Source organism: Sparus aurata, chromosome 21 (genome assembly GCF_900880675.1).
Source record: "Sparus aurata chromosome 21, fSpaAur1.1, whole genome shotgun sequence".
Taxonomy (NCBI): Eukaryota; Metazoa; Chordata; class Actinopteri; order Spariformes; family Sparidae; genus Sparus; species Sparus aurata.
In genome coordinates, this window is record NC_044207.1 from 2,375,282 (window position 1) to 2,400,296 (window position 25,015).

The following is a 25,015-nucleotide window of genomic DNA, read 5'->3' on the forward strand; positions in this document are numbered from 1 at the left end:
TAGTGAACTCGTTGTGGACCGTCATGTAAAGAGGCGAGCAACCACACTGATTCCCACAAGGTTAAACAAATAGACCTCATATGGTTCCTCCAGAGCCACATGCAGTAATACAGGCTGTAACAGGCAGTTTGATCGCACTGGTCCAGAGAATCTGTATTCACCTCATCCCTGTTTGCCTGGCCTCACTGCAGTCTCTACAGGATATAGTGATTCCTTGTGTGCATGGCAGTTTTCTGGGCTGGATTCAAACATTTCTAGAGAAGTCCAATCCAATATTTGGGATTCTCTGAAGTGCCTCATCGTTTGTGTATCATTAGTCAAAGCACTGTGATAGAACATGGTGAAGAAAGTGACAGTGATTATAGATGACACGCTATCCAAACTGTGTCAGATCACTGTGTTCCACTGACTTTCTCACAGTAAATGGTCCTCGCCTGAGGACTGAAGCCTCCAGTGATGCTGCTGCATTCAGTTCATACGCCCACAGACTGTGGAAGAGCCTTCCTGTAGGCACTACTCTGTGCCCCTCTTTCAGTGTTTAAGATTAGGATACTGTAGTGGTATTAGTGCTGGTGAAACTAGTAGTAGTGGCCTGTTACAATTCCCTTTGTTTGGACATAACCTAAATATCCAGTAGCCTGTCAAAATGCATCGCATTAAAATATAATCTCCAAGGTGGTGACTCTGCCTCAAACTGATGAAAAAGATATCTTACACATAAGAGGAAGCCACTTGTATTATTATCGCTCCTATTCTGTAGTATTGAAATGCACCACATGTATTCTCTGCTGCTCTCTGCTGTCCCTCAGTCAAAACTAAACAAAAGACGAATAAATGTGGGATCATGGGAGCTGTTGTCTTTACATCTGGATCATCGTGACAGATGTTCACAGACCAGGTGGTGTTTAACCTTGTCTTATTTGTTAGTTTCATTCATGTTAGGCTAAGTCTCATTGGCCTTTGACTTCCCTCCTCACTCTCTGACTCTTTGCAAGTTATAACGACAGGTGACAAATAAAACAGTTACCTTGAGTAAATAGAGATCTCTGTAGTTTTGAAAGTCACTGGAAGACTTTTTTGATACTGTAACAAAATATATAACCATGATCACTGATAGGTGGACCGCGGTCCCAGTCCGGACCCAGCCACCATCCTATCTGGACCTAGACCTATAACCAATATATTATTGAGAATAATAACATTTTGATGGAGCCTTTCTGTTTTAACTGTCACATCTTTTCTAGCCTTTACAGTACTGGTTTAACGGCTTGGGAAACTCACAGACCAATTGCGTGTGATATAAGTCATCTTACGTGATGTCATCAGCCATTCTGATCAAATCTGTGCATTCTGACAGGTAAGGCGACTCGACAGTGCGTGACAGACAGACATAGACGAGAGACAAAGGTCAGGTAAATCAGTGAGTCAAAGAGGAGGTATTTCACTCAGCATGCTTTAAAAAGAGATAAGTGGACAACAAATTCAGAGCTGTTAATCAAGAATGGACACTATCATGTTCATTCTTCTCGAAGGCAGTTCAAATGTGTCAAATGTTAAGAGAGGGCCAATTATTTAAAGCAGCAATGTGAAGTGCCACAGTAAGATGAAGCACACGGCTTTATAACAGACATCGCCAATCCAGTCCAAACTGAAGGCACAGAAAATAAATTATCTCTGATCGATTCACCAGAATCCTAACGTGCCATTCACTGGCCAACAGCATGCTAAAGTTAAGCTAAAAAGACAGAAAAGGGGAAAGTCAAAGGACACTTTGTATGTATCCTATTTTAAAGGGGGCACATTTGTCAAGCTCTCTCTGTAGTGTTTTATTTTCAAATGCAGCCCTTTTTTTACTTTATTATTAGAATACTTTCTTGTAACACTCCCAGTTCATTGAGAAAATAGACTATAAGTATTCTTGAAACATTATAGAATTGTATCTTTATCTTTATCTTAATCGCCTTCTACCTCAGTGTATGAAAACACACCTGTTGTCTCATCCTGGATCTGATGAACAACTATCCTGTTGTCTTAAGGGGGGTACACACATAACGATAATCGGGCTGATTTTGCTCCGATTTTAGCCCTTCCTGACCATGGAAGATTATCTTCCATTTTATAAGATTATCCTATACGATTATCCTGTGGTCTGTGGTGTGTTAAGAGTCAATTTGTCCCGATAATTTGCTCAGAAACGGGTCTCGGCCGACAATCGTAAATGTTAAACTTGTTCAATATTCACAACAAAAAATCATCATTTGTGTGGGGAAAGCAGACGACTCCAGAGTCACTACTCCATGAAATGTGACGTGAAACGCAACATAGCCAACCAGCTGACTGAGGAACTGAAGTCGACGTAAATAAAAACAGCGCTGAGATCTAACTTTTCCTATGGGGGTGTTTGAATTAGCCATTTTAATGTTTTTAATGGGACAGCAATAGTCCGAGGACCACCATCATTCCCTCTTCTATGTCTTCCATGTCTCTGATGTTTTCAAACGTTTATTTACTCTTTTTTATATACAGTCTGTGCTCTTTTCCGTTTATGAAGAGCCCGTTGACGCTGGGGTTGTTGCCATTGGTTACTGTAGATCACGTTTGATCACGCGATATTTCTGGCTCAGAGGACTAGACTCTAGGTTGGCCGTGAGACAGATAATCTTTATGTGTGTGGTGACATGTGCTGAGAATATCGGAGCACACCACACACAGTACGATCAAAGCTGATTTTTTAATCTTCATGTGTGGGGGCTCTACAAATAAAAAATCTCTTAAGATTTATAAAATCCCTATGTGTGTACCCCCCTTTAGTCTCCATGAGCAGGGTTGCTCTGAGCTGGATCTGTCTACATTGGACCTCTCTGAACTGGATGTAGCTGACTGTCTCCATTATCTGCTGTCTCATAATAATCAATGTATAAAATCACTGCTTTGATTAACAATCAGACAAATGTTTACGACTGATAAACTCAAAAGTCGGATTAACTTAACAGTGTGCACGGTGCGGCAACTGTCAGTAGACAGTAAATAGAGTGCAATATGGTTCAATTCAGTACGTAATGTCAGTAGACAATGACAGTTAACAGTGTGCAGTACTACCAGCAGTCTCAGAATACAGCTAATGATGGCAACACGTTCAAAAGCAGACAGGTTGTTAGTCCTTAGCAATAAAACGTGCTACAGATGCTGTGATTACCTTTGACCTGAAGCGTTTTGGCTGAAAAAAGTTTGTGTCTGCGTGTGTGTTCTTGCTAGGGCTAGCTTCTCTAGCATCCTCGTCGTCTGCACAAGTTAGACCAAGCTGTCTCACCAGGTGAACACTAACATTTGTGGTTCTACACTGTTCTTAAATGCTGCTCTACAGAGCTAACAATCTGATTTTTGTCTAACTTTTCATGTGTCTTATATAATCCAAATCTTTTCCAAACATTTGATTTTAGATTTGATAGTCTATGTTGTCCAACATGTGGATTTTATTTCCTTAGCAATGCTAGGCTAACGTTTCTGTATTGCATCTCACGACAGTCTCGCACTGACTTTTAAACTTTTAGGAGAGTTTGAAGATGTAGTGAGGAAGAAGCAGCATTAGCAGCCATAGCAGCATCACTCAACAGATTCATAACTTTAAAATCGGGCCATCAACCGGTCACAGTACATTTAGATTAATCCAGAGGTCTGTGTATTGGTGTATTCGTATCTTTGACTTGATTTGAAACTGATCTTTGAAACTGATTTCCGATTCATACCCCTTATGCATGCAAATAATGATAAGATGCATGTACTTTGTCTTAATTAAGGGATTTCTCTTTTTATTAATGAGCATATTTTCAGTGATAACAGAGATTAAGCAATAAGCAATGCTGTAGCGGCTTCAAACAGTCCTTCCATGTAGGGCTGGGCAATATGGCCTTTAAATGAGATCACAATATTTTTAGGCCATATTGTGATATACAGTATATACCATCACAATATTTTTTTCCAAATAGGCCCTGCTTTGATATCAATAATGCAACAATATTGTAGGTGTGACTACTGGTACAATATGAACACAGTGACATTACTGATAATCATCAGAAATGTGGATGTAGGCCCGAGTGATAAATCAATAGCAGTATCAGCGATAGCCACGTCGTCGATAGCAATACGAAAAAAGTTTAATAAAATACATAGCCTACATAGCTTAAAATATAATATACATGTAATATATATCCATATAATATATAAAGATTTCTATAACTTATTTTAAGAGTTATTACAGCAAATGTATATTTTCATTACATATTAATAATATATACACACAAACAGGCGCATACATTTATGAAAACAGCAGTGATTTTAACGCCCTCCCGCCTTCTCTGTATATTGTGAATATCATCGCTGTACCTTTTTTTAACTGGATCATGGTTGGATGTTGCTTTAGCTCCATGCTTGTACCATTCCACAGTTTCACACCTCCGACTGAAATGCGCTCACTGTTTATAGTTGTACGAACAGCTAGCATCTTGAAATTCAACTTTTCCCTCGAATTATAACCCCTTCTCCATAAAAAAAGTTTGTGAATATTACCTGGTAGTAGTTTGTTGCTTACATATGTACATTATTAGAGCAGTTTGATATTCAACCAGGTCGATGATCTTTAACGCACAGGAATTTAAAAACAATAAGTGAGTGTGATGATAATATCTGACTCTTTTATTGCAGAATTTATTTCAGAATGATTGTTTTATACGATAAATATATAAGATACAACAATGATATGAGTGAGGAAATGAATGAGAAATAAGAATAAAATAAAATAATTTAAAAAACAAACAAACAAACAAAAAATAGTTAAAAAAACCAAACAAAAACAAGAGCAAAAAAACAGAAACAAGCGGTTTGCAAATGGATTAGAAGTGATGCTTTGAAACCATGAAGAAAAGTAGTAGACCTAAGCTGGCATGGGAGATTGTTCCAATCAGAGCTTTGAATTGAAATGAACAATGACCAGATTCTTTAGATATTCTTGGAGTGCGGAAAAAGAGGTGATCAGTATGCCTTAATTGTTTTAAGTATGAAGGAAAATTAAAGTGAATGCATTTAAAAATAAATAATGACCAATGAAAAAATCTTCTGGCTTTTGGGGTTAACCAATTCAAAGATTCGTAAAGAGTACAGTGATGAGTTCTGTAGGAACATCTCAAAACAAATCTGCAGAGGCTATAATAAAGCACGGTAAGAGGACGGAGATTTGATTCTGTGGTGTTCTGATAGATAATGTCTGCATAGTCAAGAATAGGGAATATTAATTGTGTTATAATTCTTTTCTGAACCTGTTGTGTGAACCAATCAATGGAACGATACAGTCATTTCAAACAACAGTACATTTTCTTTGTAATTGAGCCAGTGTGCGGTTTGAAGGATAATTGAGAGTCAAGCCAGAGGCCCAAGTATTTAAATTCAACGACATTTTCTAGTGGTGCTCCATCAAGAAAATGTATGGACCAGTCATCTCTCTATAAAAGCAAGGAATCTCTGTCTGTCTGTGTGTGTCTGTGTGTGTGTGTGTGTGTGTGTGTGTGTGTGTGTGTGTGTGTGTATGTGTGCCTCAAATATCTCTGCGGATCAGGATCAGATTGACCTGAGAGTTTCAACATGGCTGCTGCGCTGTTCAAGGGTGTGCAACGTCGCATTTGTTTGGACTACAATGATACTGTGAATAAATTATTTCAGAAATGCTTTACGAATTCCGCTAGCATTGCTAACCATAACCACCATAGTCACGTGCGCACCAGAGCCAATCACTGCATACCGTAGCCACGTGCGCACCAGAGCCAATCACTGGAGAGCCCACTGCCACCCCCCACCTTAAGAAACAAGCAGATTTATAACTGCAGGGCGCGAGCTAGACCGGGATTTTGCCGGCGGTTCGGTCCCGTTCTGTGCATCTAAACTGACTGTTGTGGATTAATGACGCTGAACAAGTCCGGGCCAAGTCTGTTCGGGTCTGAGGAGATCCGGACACGCAAGGACAACAAACTGTGGATGTTTGTGTGCAGCTAGCTGCTAGCCCACCCCCACCAAAACCACCACCTCCTCCTCCTGAGTTGATGGATGTGCCAGTGCGTCACATGACCAATTTAAGATGACGTAGCAGCAAGACGCAGCCTCCGTGAGTCTCGGTTCCGATGTATGTGTTGGAGCTGCCTTCAAACTATACACCAGTTTTTAAATCGTGTTGATAGGCCAAGTAAAACCGGACTTATGATAAATAATGTCCGCCATGCTTTTTCGCGAACATTTTCACGTTTGCTGCGCGTTTGGTGCAGGAAGAAACGGTCAAAACGGGCTTCTCTCACGAGGCAAAGAAGTGTTTGCTTTGTGCTACTCCTTTTCCTATTGGTGGAAAAAAGCATCCCACCAACCAATTACAAAATTAAATGGCAAACTATGTGATTTGGTTGCTTAGGAACGGTGGGAAGTTGTCAGAGGGACAGGGACAGTGACGGTGACAGCGACAGAGATAGCGAGTTTTGAGAATTGAAAGATTTGTGACATTAAGCGTGTTTGGAGTGTATTGTTAGTGTGTTAGGTAGTGTTTAGTTTAGTGTGTAGTGGAGTCATTTTTTTTTGTTTAACGAGGCAAAACAATGAGGAGACTGCTGAATGTTCAGCAGACAGGAAGGAGCTGGGGGAACATATCACTACGTATAACTTTGTAAATTTCAATTTTTTTTAGCAAACAGCAATTTATATATTTGCATTTTAAGTAATACGAATAGTTTGTTAAACATATTTGTGGTTTTCACAGTAAAAAATCTAAATTTTATCTACTCGGATTTTATGTTTTTTGTGATAAAGTTTGTCAAAATGAAAAAATAACTGTACAGTCACACATGTGGGGCTGGGCTGAAAATAATGACACCAAACAAGGCAAGGTCAATAGTTTTTAAGGTGAAATATAATGGCAAAATCAAAAATAGTCAAAAACGGCCAATTATACCCTGAAATATCGGATTTCACAACAAGCCTAAATATCCCTGACGTCTCACCTTCAAACACAGCCTCATTTGGCCATCCATGAAAAAGCTACTTAACCTCCCACTTTTCTATAGGAATACATATTTCCTACGGGCAATGCACTAGTTAGATAGTAAATCAGATCTAGTACTGAAAAACATGCTATGAGATTTTTTCTTATTCAGGAGAAGCTTGTTTGATGAAAGCCATTTTTAACTAAGTTAAAATTAGATTGTAAGGAGTGCTGAATTTGTGAAATTTCAGGTTTAGAAGACTAAATTACAGTATCATCGGCATAAAGATGAATTTGAAGGTCTGAACAGATTTGTGGAAGATCGTTGACAAAAATAGAAAACAAAAGAGGACCCAAAGATGAGCCTTGAGGCACACCTTTTGTTATTAACTTAAAGTCAGACTGATTGTTTTGAAAAGAGATGCATTGGCTTTCATTGTGAAGAAAAGAATTAAAAAATAAAACTGATTCTGTTGAGAGACCAATAGCATATAGCTTGTCTAGGAGGAGATAGTGAGTAACCATATCGAAGGCTTTCGATAGATCAATGAATATGGCACCAGTAGGCATATTATTATCAAAGGAGGATAGTATGTCATTGTTGAATTTTGTGAGAGCAGTGGTCGTCGAGAAGTTGGGTTGAAAGCCAGATTGGTGTGGAGATAGAATATTGTAATCATTGGGATAGTTGTATAATTGATTAAAAATACGTTTTTCAAATATGTTTGATTGAAATGATTGAAATGGGTCTATAGTTGTTAATATCTTGAGGGTCACCACCTTTATGGAGAGGGGTTACTCTGGCGCATTTCCAAGATGAGGGAGTTTCACAGGTAGTCAGAGATGGATTAAACAGATCAGACAGAGGAAATGATAAAACATGAGAGACCAATTTAAAGAATTTAATCTCCAGCCCGTCTGGACCACAACTGTTCCCAGAGTTTAAGCCGTCAATGACCCGTTGAACCTCAGTTGAGTTGGTGATAGTTCTAAATGAGAAGGAGCTTCTGCACCTTTCATTAATCAGGGTGAAGTCAGAGCAGTGATTTCCGGACAGAGAATTGCCAATTAATGAGAAGTGCTGACTAAAGGCTTCTGCAGTTAATATTGAAACACTAATAATTTAATTATTCATTTTAATATGAGTGGTGAAGTTTTTTGTAGATGTATTAGTTACACTATTGATTATCTTCCAGAATTGTTTGGGGTTCTAAAAGTTGGTTGTTAGGGGGTCTTTATAGAAATTGGCTTTAGCATTTCTTGTTTTAGTTGTACATTTATTTCACAAATCTTTCTAAGCATTCCAATCAGAGACATTCTTAGTTGCTCAATATTTTTTCCAGGCCTTGTCTCTTTGTTTGAATAAATTAACAAGGCCTCCTTTAATCCACCGTAAGTGTCTACCATTAACTCTAACTGTTGACCAGGGTGCGTGTTTGTTTATAACCTTGAGAAACTGGCATCTTGCCACGCATCTTCAACATTTGGTATTAACTGAAATGTATTTACATACACTCTTTCAATATTCACACCATTGATCTCTACCTGTACTTGATTACTTGATTTACAGTTTCCAGACAACTTGATCTTTGTTTTGCTTGTATATAATAATTATTGATTTCTGTCAAAGCACATTTTTAATTTGCTCCTTTCAGATGTGATTAACTTCAAAATCTGCTGCAAATCTTCTCTAGTACAACAAATATTTGTGTGATCCACAAATAACACAAACTTAAATAACGTTGATGTTTTACATTAATATGAATAGAATTGGCCCCAACACCGACCCCTGGACTATGTGGTTAAAGACAAGTGTTGGATCAAGTAGCACAATGACCTAACACTTGTCTTTAACCTTGTGTGTGTGTGTGTGTGTGTGTGTGTGTGTGTGTGTGTGTATGAGTTAATTTTTTGTTTTTATACAATCGGGAGTCTGCACAGGGTGTTTTATTTTGAAGATTTAACGGATGTTCCATGCCGTTCTTGTGTTTCTGACTTCCTGCCGGAACGATCTGCTCTATGCAGCTTGTTGCGGCTTCCGTAAAAAATAGGCCAGGCAACCAGAACACAAAGCAGCTGTGCCCGGCTCGACTCCACTGTGTGCCAGAGCTGATTGCTGCCACTTGTGATATAAGAGAGAGAGAGAGAGAAGAGCCGGGCGTTCATTTGTGTCGGATCCTGTTCTGGCAGGAAATTAACCCTGCTGGTTTTGGTCTGCCTGTGTTTGGACAAATCCGATACCTCTCGTATATAGAAAAAAATTATAATATAAAAAAAGTTTTTAAAAAAATGTATAAAATAAAATAATGATATTCATATATTAATGTACAGAACAAATCCCAAGAATTTCACGTTGTTTATTAAGATTTAACGTCATTTGAAAGAGTCAGATATCTGTTGATGCACTGAAAAGCATACTGGGTCATCAAACCCCGCCTCTGACACAGCAAAAAACTTCAGAAATTTGCCGCATCTGGGGAGCAAGCAAAGAGGAACAAAAGGTTACTATTTCAATGCAAACATGTCAAAAAGACAGTTAAATGTACTGTCTTTTTTTTTCAAAAAGAAGAAAGAGTTGCATGATGCTTCAAAACGAGTCAGAAAAGCCTTGTCAAGCGGCGACGAGGGCAGTTGCAGCGGTCATGTTGACGAGCAAAACCGGGCGCCGCAACAGCTAGCCACGTTCCCCGACAGCTAGCCAAGCCGGATCAGGAGGCGGGTACCATGGCAGCAGCTGGTCAGGTTCACTTGGAGGACCTTATGTTATCTCAAGGAGGCCGGTTGCCAGATAAAACTGGATATAAGAAGTTCATCAGGGGTTGTAGGTGCGTTACACACAGTACCGGCCCGAGGACGCAGGTGCGCTGATGGAGAGACTGAGGTTGATTCGCAGTGTTAGCGCTTTAACATTGCCAACCCGCGCACAGTCACACAGGCCTACAGAAAGTACAGAGACTCAGATGAAAAAGACATCCCGATGAACTGATGGAGTTACTTGTTGCTGTCAACAGCATTCCTATTGCAAGTGCTGAATGTGAGCGTGGATTTTCTCAAATGAACTTGATTTGCACTCCCAACCATGCCTCTCTGCTTACATCCGCCATATCATCTTTACCCTATCTTGTTGGACCCCCCCTGGCTAAATTCAATACAGTCCCAAACTGAGGTCGTTTGTGGCCAAAGGACACAGAACTGCCACAGACACAAGCAGTAAAACCCGAAAAAGAGAGGAGGAGGAGAATCCGGACATGGTCAACTAAATATGGTAAGCATACTGTCTATTAATAGGGCTGTCCCTTCCTGGGTTCTGCCTGTCTGCTCACTTGGCTATCCGGTGATTACCTGATTCAGCTCTACAGAGTAAGTGTTACTCCCGTCTCCTCTCCTCTTTTCCTTCACTGAGGGAGTAGAAGACTGAGTTTCACGGACATTACTCACCAGTGTCCTGGTTTGGTTCGGCTGAACCTAATCTCCAATCCCCACCAGAGACTGTTAAAGGCCAGCGGCCAGAAGACAGACTGTTTTGCCTACTGCCAGTTTCCTGCACATGTGCTAATAAAGTTTGTTACCAATGATACCTGCCAGTCTTTGTGCTGCTATTGGGTCAAAACCAAACCCATTACAGTACAATCTGGCCAAAAGAATGGACCCAGCGACCCTGGCTTGCCTAGACCCAGCTCCTGCACCAAGAGGAGATGTTAGCCTCCACCACAGCTAACATTCAGTTAGCAGCAGCTAACCAAGAGCAAGCACTAGCCACGCTTTCCACCCAGGTTCAACATCTCACCGCGACCCTCACCCAGTCCATCTCTCTGCCAGCTCCTCCGAGTCATCCTCCTCCACCAGCTCCGGCAGCTCCTGGTCTCATCCTAGAGGCTCGAGTGGGAGTCTCGGAACGCTACGCCAGGTAACAAGAGGGTTGTAAATCCATTCATCACAAACTGTTCAATCCTCTTTGCTCTGTTACTGACTACGCCATTGACTTCTGCATCCGGGTTCGGAGGAGCGAGTGGAAACAGGCGGCTCAGGTGGATGCCTTCCTGTTGGGGCTGTCCGCCTACTTCAAAGACGAGCTGGTGTCCTACGACCTTCCTGCCTCTCTCGACGATATCATCGAGCTGGCTTCGGTTGTGGACAGACGGATTCAAGCTAGACACCAATAGAGACAGCAGGGACAAGGGGAACAGCTTCCAGCTCCTCGTCCTCATGCTCTTCCCAGGTCATCAACTTTGCCCGCCAGCACACGAGGAGGGATTCTAAGCCCATGCAGGTCGGCCTGGCCAGCCTAACCTCAGATAGAGAGGCACAGCAGAGGGAACCTCTGCCTCTACTGTGGTCAGCCTGGACACCAGGTCAGCCACACCAGTGAGGGAGGAGGTCCTGGTGAGTCACACATCGAAACCCTCTTTCATCTCACGTCCCCTGTGCCAGGCAAGACTGCTGCTACCCCAAGGCTCTCAGGATCTTGCCACACTCATAGACACTGTTTCAGACACTAACATCATCGACAACGACCTAGCACTTCTGCTAGGTGTCAGTTGGATTCGCCTGCCAGTTACTGTTCCCGCCAATGCCCTGGATGGTCACCTCATAGGGATTGTCACCCACCAGACGGTGCCCATCCACATGCTCCCTCTCATGCAACCTCTCTTCCCCTGTATAGACCCTACGACTGCGCCATTGACCTCAAGCCCGGCTCTGCTCCATCCAGAGGCCGCTTGTACTCCATTTCCGCCTCTGAGAGAGGGGCCATGGACACTTACATAAATGACTCTTTGGCCGCAGGCATTATCTGACCCTCGTCATTGCCGGCAGGGATAGGCTTCGCCTACCACCTGGTCCAGATCCAAGAGGGAGACGAATGGAAGACGGCGTTCAACACCCCCACCGGCCACTACGGGTACCTGGTGAGCCTTTTGGCCTCACCAATGCTGCTGCCGTCTTCCAGGCCCTTGTTAACGACGTACTCAGAGACATGCTTAACAAGTTTGTTTTCCTCTACCTTGATGACATCCTGATCTTCTCCTGATCCAAGGACAAACACATTCACCATGTCCAGAGGGTTCTCCAAAGCTTCCTGGAGAATTCACTCTTCGTCAAGGCTGAGAAGTGTAAATTCCGTCCGTCTCATTCCGTCCAGATGGACTCTGCCAAGGTCTCCGCTGTCACCTCCTAGCCCACTCCGGACCCCCTAAGCAGCTTCAGACAACTTTGACAACTTTTATTGGTGGTTCATCAGAGGGTACAGCACAGTGACAGCCCCCCTCACGGCCCTCACCTCCTCCAAGGTGCCGTTCCGGTGGTGTTTGGCTGCCAATGAGGCAATGAGGTAATGCCTGACACAAATGTTAAACACTGAAGAAATAAAATGATAAATTATCAAATGTGTCTCAAACATTTTAGAGGTAGTATACAGAACTAAACATTGATTAAAGAAAATAATAACGATCATGCTACTGTATCCTGCACATTTTTGAGCTTGCAGGTAGTTGTTCACTTCAGCTTCTGTTCTGTAAGACCTGATGTGGTTTGGACTTGTCACCAGACCACATATCATCCCTGAGTTGCTGCTCCACCTTGACCCTCCACCCTGCATCATTATGAGATGGTGGAGGGTTTGTGGTCGCCACACATTTTGGACCTAATGCTGGTCGGTCATTTGTCAGACTTCCACTATTTCCAAATAACTGAAGTGGTATGACCTTTCTTTGGTACAAGTTCTTCATCTTTATCAGTTTCCTAACACTAGGTTTTGCTAGTCGAACCGTCCATTTTCTTGTATCAGCTTGACTCACAGGTGGTCACCGTTGTTGTGAGTCACAGGGGCCAGAAAGATGCATCAACCACATGCCTGCATCTGTGTGCCTAGTACAACACTTTTCACAGTCATCTTCACTGTACATGTCTGTAATTGGGGTAAGCAGGCAAGTTGTGACCATGGTAACAAACTCGTTGATTCAGCTTACATTAACTGCACCGGGCTGGAGTCGGGCCAAGCACCTCTATAGTTTGAGTCGAGCTTGTTTGCTGCTCTGTTTGACAGACTGTTCGGACAGATCATTTGCGTATTTTTTCGGCCTGAACCTGCGGGTCCGGTCGGGTTTGTCCGGCCCGACCCATTGAGAACTCTAATCCCTAGTTATAGGGAGCTATAGGCGGTCCTTATTATGTGTTTTGCACATTAAATAATGGATGAGGGACTAATGAGTGAAAGTCCGCTGGCACTGGATCAAAATGTTGCAGTGCTAACTGGAAACACAGTGCTCGATTAAGGAGAGTGTCAGCTTGGCCTCTTTCTCTAGAGTCAACAATGTTGTGAACTCTGGCGAGAGCACACAAATAGCACGCCAGTATATATCAGTGTTGGCTAATAGGACAGAATTTTATTTGCTTTAGGTCAAGAACATTGTTAATATATCATAGTTAATGCAGGTATCTTTCTCTTCCTGACAGAGCTGTTCAGTGTCTCCTACATTTTCTATTTCACACACTGTCACACCATCCTACCCACTAACTGGCTGCTAGGCAACATGGCCCTCTGAATGGGGTGTATTTTTATATCTGTGTGTTCAGGGCTGGAGACGTTAAGAGGAGAAAAACATCCCTGCTGCAGCCTAGTTTCCTTTGTGTGCACAGTGGCCACTGAGGCTTTGGTTGATATGTCTTCAGATTGCGTATTCACTTCATCGGATATGCATGATATAATACCCTGGAGGATTTACAACCAGGAAGTATATAATTAAAGGTTTGCATATTTGTTCATACCATTCAAACATACATCAATAAGCACACCAGCAACCCCGTCACTGATGTTAATACTGTGACATCACTGCCTTTCTCCTGGTTGACTTCAGTCTTCAGGGTTCGTACGGGTGCTTGAAATCCTTGAAAGTGCTTGAATTTCAATGTTGCGTTTTCAAGGTCTGAAAAGTGCTTGGATTTTAGTTTAAGTGCTTGAAAGTTCTTGACATTATAACAGTGTCTTTCACAAAATTGGAATCAGACTGGATAATTAATTTCTGAAGTTTTTGCTATTATGAAACATAATTTTAGATGCTTACAGCATAATACAATGTACATAATTGTGATAAAAAGTGAAGGAAAAAATCACGAGTATATATATTCCTGTAGATATGTATTTTACCCCAGCAATAAGGTGCTGGAAAATCTTGAAAATGACCCTTAAAAGTGCTTGAAAAGTGCTTGAATTTGACCTTGAAAAATGTGTACGAACCCTGAGTCTTATACTTCTAAAAAATCTGTTGACCGTGGCAGAGATTGAGATTGTGACGATCATGGGTTAGCTACTGACTAGTTGTTCAGGTTTGAATATATTTTTACTTTTTATGTTTTCTATGAAGCAAATGATAGTGGGCTTCAGGCAAAGTCAATGTCAGATCACCTAACAGCATCTGGAACCTCTTTTGTCCACCACTATTGGTAACTTGAAAAAAATAATTAGTAAATCAAACCCATTTTACGCAACAACTGCTGAAGTGAACAGAGCAGAAAAGTAACAGTTAGTTCGACGCGGCCAAACGTGCTAGTGGAATAACGGTAGTTATAATTGGTTGTTGCAGTGTACTTTTCTACTTGTCGCATGACATACTCCCTCTCATGGTGTTTCTGGAAGGGTTTTATCAAACCCTTCAAAACCTACAGTCTTATTTTCACATGATAGAACATGCTCTGATTGACCTTAAATTATTACTTAATCCAAAAAAGACAAAATGCACGTTATCCACAAGATTGTCACCTTCCTTGCTTATAGACAGTAGTAGCTCTACATTGAATGGGACTCTTATTAAAAGGGTTTCTAATTACAAATATCTGTGCATCTGGATAGGTGATAAGCTGTCTTTTAAAATTCATATCTCTGAACTAACTAAAAAACTACAGAGTAAATTATCATTCTTTTATCGTAACAGAGCTTGTTTTACTTTAAAATGTAGAAAACAACTTCTTAAGGCCACTTTTTCACCTGTTATAGATTACGCGGATGTCATCTACATGCATGCATTTCATTCAAGCCCCTTGTAATTATTGATGCAGTTTATCATTCTGCACTTCATTTTATTACAGGTAATGAGTTTAGAACTCATCACTGTGTTCTTTATGACAAGAGTTCTTGATTTTAAACATTCCCAATGTAAGGACCGAATTGGGGAAGACTGCTATTCAGGTCTGTGCCCCTCAGAAATGGAATGACTAACAGTGTGCTCTTGAATTAAATCATCTTATTTCTTTCGATAGTTTCAAATGCTTATTGTTCAGTGTTCTGCAGTCTGAATGTAATTGTGAATTATGGTCATATTGTGTATGTTTATTCATGTATTTTGTAATCAGGGTGTCATTGGAAAAGAGAGCTTGCTCTTAATCAACCTTCCCTGAATAAATAAAGGATCCAATCAGTCAATCAAGTTGGTGGTGTTGAAGTTTCCAACGGTGGTGCGAGCCCTCGAAGCAGAACATACATTGCACCCAGCTGTTTTGCTTTTTTTCCCTTTAGCTCAAAGTAATTCCAAGCAACTGACACGATGAGAGTCTCACTCAAGGTCGCTCCAGCTAGTCACATTAGGCATGCTTCTGTCTTTACAGCATGTTGTGCATAGTTTAAGCATTTATGGGAGAGTTTAGGCTGATAAATAAATACATATCAGATCAGATTATACATTTTCCCCTCTCAGATATCCGATCCAGGACTTTTTGCCAATATCAGACCGATACCCATTCTGAATATTGGATTGGCACATCCCAAGATGTGTCAAGATACTTCTATTTTGATTAGTTAAATTAAATACTACATAAAACCATATTCCTTGATCTTCAGTAGTTGTGTCAAAGCTTTGAGGTGCTTGGGCACATTATCCTGCTGCAGGATGACTCTTTCTCCACAAAGATCAAACCAGAGGGTGGAGCATGTCTCTGAGGAATGGAGTGGTGCTTCTCCTTGGTCAGGGTGAAGTCAGTTCAATCAAAACAATCAAAACAGAACCAATGGTGGCCCATAACATTTGGTGTTGAATCCATTAGAGCACCATAAGTATTTCTTTTCTGACATTTATTGTTACGCATTATTGATACAAATATGTCTTTGCTATTGTGCAGTCAAGTGTGCTCTAATGTTAAACAGTGTGCTACATGCTGTATACCGCAGATAAGCTGACAATGACACTCACCTGTGAGGATGGTTTGCTCAGTGACACTGATGATTTAGTCCTCTTCGCTTAGCTTGAGGATTTAGTGTTAAACATTCAGTTGTTTGTATTTAACAAGTCCTCTGTTTCTCATACAGTTAAATTCCTTTCCAAGTAGGGCTGCACGATTCTGGAAAAAATGTGAATCACGATTTTTTTGCTTAGAATTGAGATCACGATTCTCTGGCACAATTTTTTTCACAAAATGTTTATTGCACTGATGAACTTGAACAAAACAAAACAAAAAAAACATGATAGTATGGCAGATACTACTATGCCTCTGCCAAAGCATTGTTTTTTTGTTCATTTCAAGTTCTATCATTGGATGAGAAATTATTTTTACACAAATTAAAAAAAAAAAAAATTAGTCTCCCAAGATGAGAGGGCATCCTTTTATACCTCATGTTGTACAGTGTTTATTGGGGCCGTATTTTAACCTAGGTGACATGTGATAGCTGCTGTAATCAGCTTTCTAAAACGGAGGCATAATTTTCTTCCTTTTCCAAAGCCGCCTCAGAGGTAGAGGTAAACATGTGACGTGACGTGAAGCCCGACGTTGGGCTGTGAGCAGTTGACAATGAATTTGTCTTCAAAATAAGAGCTTTACATTACACCCCATTGGAGTTTAGAGCTGGGTTCTTAGCGGGGGGCTTTTAATTTGAAAGTAGCGACCGTTCCTAGATTGTGGCTACAACAACAAGCTAACACAACCATACAGCTAGAGATCCAGGAGACGCTAGCATCTCCTGATCTCAGCGGCTGTCCAGTTGCTCATCTAGCAGGCGAGGCGGAAATAAGTGGACCCTCCAAGGGGGGAAATCGGCGGACCAAAACAGACCCCCAATTTGCCGCCCTCTATCTAAAACCGCGGACCTAGCCGCCAAAAGGACGGGCAGATTGGCGGCTTGCTGCCCTGTCTAAAAACGGCTTCTCACTCACTTCTTCCATACACTTAACTGCAGGCGGGCTTCCGCCACTGAATCACATGTTGTAAAGACGCTTTACCACAGGTTGAGGGAGGAGGCAGCGGCAGTGCTGCGTTTGGGGGCGCTTCAAAAAATCCGGGAGGAAAGAGGAGCATTTGTTTGTGATTCAGCTCGAGATATAAAATGCTTCAGAATCGCTGTGTGTAGATATGAGATCACGTGTATGTGTGAATCGAGATCGCGATTTTTTAACGATTTTTTGTGCAGCCCTATTTCCAAGTAATATTTAGAGCATCCTGAAAGGCAAATTTGTTTGGATGCATTACTGTTGCTTCCTTTTGCTCTGATATTAAGATGCAAAGAAAATGATTTCTCTATTGGTAAGCCTACAGTGTGCAGTGATGCTCATAGAGTAGGACTGAGAGCTGTGAGTCCCATTGACGCCTTGATAACAGCAGGGAAGTCTGCTGTAATTATTCATGCACCTCTGCTGGCTTGTTGGTGCAAACATCTGTTTGGCATGCATTGAACTCAAGTTGTTAAATACAGAGCCAATGTACTGCCCCGCCTCCTGGGTAGGTTCTCACTAGCTTGCTGAAATGCTGAAAGGGTTTCCGATAGAAAGAGGCTGAAACATAATACTGATGTTTTCTGTCTATAGTCTGAACTATTTTATTATTATTATTATGATTATTATGATTATTATTGTTATCGAAACCTAAAAACAACCTAACAAACCTAAAAACCTAATAAAGTTGCTTTAATTGACCACCTTAGTGCACACACACACACACTTACTGTTCACCTCTCTGTTTTCTCTCCTACAGCAACGTTATTGGCTTTCTTTGCTTGCATTAAGTCGACCAAATATCTACAGCTAATTATTTGAATCAGCAGCACTGTTAGCTCCAGCTGTACAGATTGTCCCACTGCAGTTTAAACCTGAATAACACACCATCTTTTGAAGTGCATTGATGTCTCCTACCCACAAACTGAGGTGTCCTAACTTGGCATCTTCAGGGTTCACCGATGTAACATTGTTAACATTTTTTTATATTGTTTCCATGAAGAAATGTCAAGTGTAAAGTGTTCCCCCAGAGTTTTCAAAGGCAGAGTATTGAAATTCTCGTTGGAGGGTGAGCAGCTCCTCAGGGCAGGAAGCAGCCTTTACTGCAGGTACTATTGACTGACATTCATGAAACTGTTTTGTAAATCCTCCTACACTTGAATGATTAGTGGGAAAAATACAGTAATGTCCAAATAATGAAAGTTGTAATTTATAGAAATAAAGAATCAGTAGTTATGGATCAGCATATTAATCTCCATATTAAACAGTCAAGTACAATGTTGAACATGCAGAACATTATTTCTGGTTAATATCAGTATTTTCTCATTGTCATTGTAAGCTTTTAGCCGTGCTGATGTTAGCATTACTGTGCCTAAATATATACACGACCATCACTTTCACCTATTAAAGAGCTACAAAGTCTGTATCTGATGCAAGCTGCCATGACTGGGCTATCACTCATAATACTGGAGTTTGTACTGAGACTGCAAAATATTATTATACTATCCAGATCCAGTTATTATTTTTGAGCTACGTTCATTTGTCACATGTTTGTTTAGGGGTTTCTGAATGCAAACATGTCCTCAAATATACATGGTGAGGTTAGGGAAACAAAAATATGTTGTTTACTTTTGTTGACTAGTATTTTATTTGCCTTAACTACAATCATTTAATTTTGAATGTACTAGTCTATGAAATATCACCAGAACAGAACATTTTTACTTGTCTTTCTTATCTTTTGTTAAGATTGTTGCTGATTAATTTTCTTAACTCATTTAATCTTTTCAGACCTACAACTTGTAAAAAGTTCAGATGACGTCCTTCTAAAGGGTAGACTTGACATTACTGTGTTTAAAGCAACATATTAACAACTCTCGTAGTTGCCTAAAGATTGTCACACAAGGTTGTTAAGATGAAGTTGTAATTAGCTTGTGTAAGTACAAAGTAATTCAGGATAAAGGTACAACACTGTAAGATGGCAATGTGTGTTTGTGCAGTACTGTAAAAGTGTATTTGTGAGAATCATTAACAAATGTAATCTTGGATAAAAACCAGGCAAATGAAGCTGAATAGCATGTTGTGTGTTACTAATGTGTAACCCTAACCCCAGCTAATATTGGTGATCGGAAATGATCAGTCTAGTTTCACTAAAGATTCCTTCCAGGAATGTGTATTTTAAGATTTATAGACAATACTCTCCCTCGAACACAATTTTTGTCTGATATGACTTTATCACTGAAAAGCTCAATTGCCTTTTTAAATTCTTATATTTCATCCACTTGTTCTTCCTTGTGTAAATACACAAGAAGTTAGCTTGTGTAAAACACATATGAAGTCCTCTCCATGTCACCTCATTTACGCGACTTCTTTCTTTTTTTTGAGGCAGCTCTCTTTGCCTCTTTCCTTTCTCAAAGTGTTTTTCATCACTTGGTGGAATCGATAGCTTTCCCTGTTCCACCATCACAGGTGTAGGTAGAAGAACAGGGGGATCCTGCTCTCTGTATGTTCATCAAGCAGACAGGACCGCCTCTATATGGAGTTTCCTGTCATGATTGGATAAGGTGAGCAGGGATACCAGAAAATGTATTTTCTCTGCTATTGCATGAGCAGGAGAAGGAGGGACATTGGTTACCCACCTAAGAATCTATAACAGCGAATACTGTTGGGTTATAGAGCCATTAAACACTTTTTAAATTAGAAAATTAAGGCTGGTCTATTCAGTTGGCCTGTGGGCAGCATGTTCCCCTGACGCAAATGGCCCAGCATATAAACTGTTATATGACAAAACATGTGAACTACAAATAGAGTGTTAGCTTCCGAGCTGTTGACTGTAGTAAGGGGCATCTGGTTTGATGCAGTAGAACACAACAAAATCCCAGGACTTCATCTGAACGAGAGAATGGCTCTTTATTTTCAGCGTTGCTGGATTTCATAACATGGCACAGTGCATAGCCTCTCTTTGCTGTGGCTGCAGCTCATCACACACAACATACCCGCACTCACCTTCGTGGTCACATGACACTGATGTCACACCGACACCTGGCGCACTAACGTCGCATACCCCCCTATGTCACAAGTACACACACACCAAGCTCCACATACACAACCAGTCATACACATCAGGCTCAGCCTGAAACAAGAGTGTACAGTATATAATAATGATAATAATTAGGGATGTAACGGTTACAGGTGTCACGGTAAACCACGGTTAAATTCCCGACGGTGAAGGTTACCGTTTAAGTTTTAATTACCATGGTAACCGCCGCGGTCGGTAACCACGGTGTGGAAAACTCGCGGCGCATGCGCAGCGTGCAACGTGCGCTTGTTATGTAGTGAAGAAGACATAGCGGAGGGAGGACATGATAGTAGCGGCCCTCACGGCATTTTTTTCGCCTTCAAAGAGAACCGAATCTGAAGTGTGAGCGTATTGTGGTTGTTATAAGAATGCTCAGGGACACCTGGTCGAGGATGGCAGCCCTGTCTGCAGGAGCTGCAAGAAGAAAGTTGTTGCGAGGGGGCGGAAACACATCCAATTTACTTACTTTCACTTTACGACCATCACCCGCAACTGTTCAGCAAATGCAAGGTAATTTAACCTCAAGCTTGTGTGCATGATGTATGTGTATGTCGAGTTTTCTCTGTCTAGTTTGCTGTTGTCACTAATGTAAACTGACCAGATAGTGGTATAACGGAACGAAGTTGATCCGTGATTTGGCACGTTATCTGAACCGCTTATTAACTGTAGATTTCACTTTTTTAAGTCGACCTAATAATTCCCCAAACATTGATGCAGAGCTGCAGTGAGGAGGATTTGACACAAACACATACTGGGTGGACTGAGTTAGTGAACACAAACTGACTGAGATGACTGACTTTCATCTCAGCTCCGTTCACTGGAGCAGCGTCTTCCTGTGGCTCAGCAGCCATTTGACCAATCAGATTGACCGAGTCCAGTGACAACAGACGAGCAGGCAGACAGAGAGACAGACAGCCAATATATATTAGTAATATCAGAAATATATAACACTTGTGGATTATTTGTAGAATAGACTGTATATAAAGAATAATATAAAATGGTGAATATAACATGTGTCTAGATAGAAATAAGAGCCAAAATAGAGTTTTCATAATTCATTTAACAACAATAATCATTTTTGTTTTGATCTAAAAAATTATCCAACCTGTTCCTCACAAAAGTGATGTGATCTAAATTGTGGGTTATGTGATCTGTTGGTTGCACCCTTAGTATTAAGTAACAATGACAGTAATAATTAATAATGACATTTTCTATTCATTTTTTTCACAGAGAGGGTCTGCTGGCCAATCGAGGGCTGCTGCCACTACAACTCATTCTACCACTGTAACGCAGACATTAAAGGACAAGTTTCAAGAACAGGCTGCCTCATCACAAAAAGCCAGTGAGCTATTTTGCACAGTTTGATACATTCTTTTGAAATTATTTAATGTTGATTTTGCAGTGTTTTGTTAAGGTTTTGGATTTGGACTATTTTAATATATAATAAATATATTTAAATATCAATCTTGATGAAATTATTTCAAGTTATTAGTGTTTTTTCAACATTTTGAAGACATTTTAAAAAATACCGCGGTATACCGATAACCGTGATAATTTTGGTCACTATTACCGCTGTGTGAAATTTTCATACCGTTACATCCCTAATAATAATGCATTTTATTTGAAGGCGCCTTTCAAAGCACTCAAGAACACCGCACATAACAACAACAGTACAACAAAAGACAGTACAAGTACAGGACAATTTAGTGCAAATAAATAGATAAGAAGAGGATGCAATTACATGGTGCCGGCTTGGCACAGAATTCAGACTCTGCAGTCCTCGCCATACAGGAGTCAACCGGGCCGGGTTAGGCAGGGCTGAGCTTCCGGGGTGAAATAGTGCAATAGAGTGGAATAGAGAATGGGCAAGAGTGTGTGCAGGGTTCAGACTTCGCAGTCCTCACCATACAGGAAGTCAACTGGGCTGGGTTAGGCAGGGCTGAGCTTCCGGGGTGAGAATAGTACATTAGAGTGGAATGACGACTAGGCAAGGCAAGGCAAGGCAAGGCAAGTTTATTTGTATAGCACAATTCAGACACAAGGCAACTCAAAGTGCTTTACAGGCACACACAAATTACATTAAAAGACATAAACATTTCATTTAAAAGACATTAAAAATTGCATTATAAAAAAAAACAAAAAACAAACTCAGAGTAATAATGCAGTTCAAAGGCTTGAATTGCTTCAGTTAAAAGCAGTGGCAAAGAGAAATGTTTTAAGTCTTCATTTAAAAGAGGTGAGTGTTGGAGCAGACCTGCAATTTTCAGGGAGTTTGTTCCAAATATGTGGCGCATAGTAACTGAAAGCTGCTTCTCCATGTTTACTTCTGACTCTGGGGACTGAAAGCAGACCGGTACCTGACGATCTCAGAGGTCTGGATGGTTCATAACGCGGCAGCAGATCAGAAATGTATTTTGGCCCGAAACCATTCAATGCTTTATAAACCAGCAACAGGACTTTGAAATCTATTCTTTGATAGACAGGAAGCCAGTGTAAAGATCTAAGAACTGGAGTGATGTGATCTACTTTTTTGGTTCTTGTTAGGACTCGAGCAGCAGCGTTCTGAATCAGCTGCAGCTGTCTGATGGAGTTTTTAGGGAGTCCTGTAAGGACACCATTACAGTAGTCGAGTCTGCTGAAGATAAATGCGTGAACAAGTTTCTCCAAATCCTGCCGAGACATAAGCCCTCTTATCCTGGATATATTCTTAAGGTGATAGTAGGCTGACTTTGTAACTGTCTTAATATGGCTGCTGAAATTTATGTCTGAGTCCATAGTCACACCAAGGTTTCTGACTTGGTCTGTAGTTTTCAACATTACAGACTGAAGCTGAGCAGAGACTTTAAGTCGTTCTTCCTTGGATCCAAAAACAATTATTTCAGTCTTATCTTTGTTTAACTGAAGAAAACTCTGACACATCCAATCATTGATTTGTTCGATGCATCTACTCAGGGTATGTATGGGATTATAGTCCCCTGGTGATATGGTTATGTAAATTTGCGTGTCATCTGCATAACTATGGTAGCAAATTTCATTGTTTTCCATTATTTGAGCTAGAGGGAGCATGTAAATGTTGAATAGTAGAGGCCCCAGAATGGAGCCCTGGGGTACTCCGCTTGTCATTTTCATCCGTTCAGATGTGTAGTCACCAATAGACACAAAGTAATCTCTCTCATTTAGATTTAAACCACTTTAGTGTTGTACCAGAGAGTCCAACCCAGTTTTCCAGTCGGTCCAGTAGTATATTATGGTCGACTGTGTCAAACGCAGCACTGAGATCCAGTAATACTAAGACTGAGATTTTTCCGCTGTCTGTGTTTGAATGAATGTCGTTGAAGACCTTAACGAGGGCCGTCTCAGTGCTGTGATGTGGTCGAAATCCTGATTGGAAAACATCAAAACAGCCATTTATTATTAAGTAATTGTTCAGCTGTTGAAAGACAGCTTTTTCAATTATTTTACTTAAAATTGGGAGGTTTGAAATGGGCCTATAGTTATTCATTACTAATGTGTCTAGAGTTCTCTTCTTCAGGAGTGGTTTAATGACTGCCGTCTTAATGGCTTGGGGGAAGACACCTGAGAGAAGAGATGTGTTAGCAATCTGTAGCAGGTCTGGAATCATGCAGTCTGAAACTTTTTTGAAGAACCCTGCTGGTAAAATATCCAGGCTGCAGGAGGAAGACTTCAAATGCTGTATAATGTCTTGAAGGTTTTTGTCATTAATTGGATGAAATTGTGTCAGGGTATTAGAGTTGGGTTTAGGTGGACAAAACGACAACACACCTCCAGTACCTGGTAGAGTGGCACTGACCGCTTGTCTAATGTTCTGAATTCTGGCAATGAAGAATGATGCAAATTCATTACAGGCCCTGGTAGACAGATGTTCAGCTGCTACTGGCACAGGAGGGTTTGTTAACCTGTCGACAGTAGCAAACAAGGCGCAAGCATTATTTTTGTTTGCATTCATGACATTTGTAATTTTGGAATTGAAATGAAGTACAAGGTCATTGACAGAGAACCTAGAGAGGGGTGGTGTGGAAGAGAAAGCATCAAAGAATATGTCACCAGTGTTTTCAGTGATGTATCGCTTTGAGACAACCTGAGTTTGAACATTTGTGTGCACTGATATATCACTCTCAAAGAAAACACAGTAATGGTCAGAGAGAGCGACATCAGATACCAGAACCTTAGAAATGTTCAGACCCTTTGAGATAACTAAGTCCAGGATGTGGCCCCTGTTGTGTGTGGGTTGTGTCACATGCTGAGTGACTCCAAAGTTATCAAGGACACAGCACAGTTCTTTAGTCCATCTGTCCTCAGGCTTGTCGACATGGATGTTACAGTCACCAAGAATTAACACACAATCAAAGTCAGTGCAGATAAGAGATAGTAACTCAACAAGGTCATCAAAGAAATATGTGCAGTATTTAAGTGGCCTGTAGATGTTTAGAAATATAGCTCGAGAAGATGAGTTTACCTGAAGAGCAACATATTCAAAAGAAGTAAAACTTCCATAAAACATCTGCTTGCATTTGAGTAACTCATTAAACAAAATACTAACACCTCCTCCTTTTTTATGCATTCTAGTTTCACTTATGAAAGAGAAATTTGGAGGACTTGATTCAATGTGAACAGCTGCACTGTTATCCTGGTCTAACCAAGTTTCAGTTAAAAACATAAAAGTAAGATTGTGTTTGATGATAAAGTCATGTATTAAAAAAGATTTTCCTGCTAGAG

At 40.7% G+C, this 25,015-nt stretch overlaps 1 protein-coding gene across 3 annotated transcripts in view; it reads left to right on the plus strand.

The window, feature by feature from the left end:
- Window positions 1-25,015, plus strand: part of LOC115572876 (phospholipid phosphatase-related protein type 4-like) — a 168,819-nt gene that overhangs the window by 5,992 nt on the left and 137,812 nt on the right. The window lies entirely within an intron of this gene.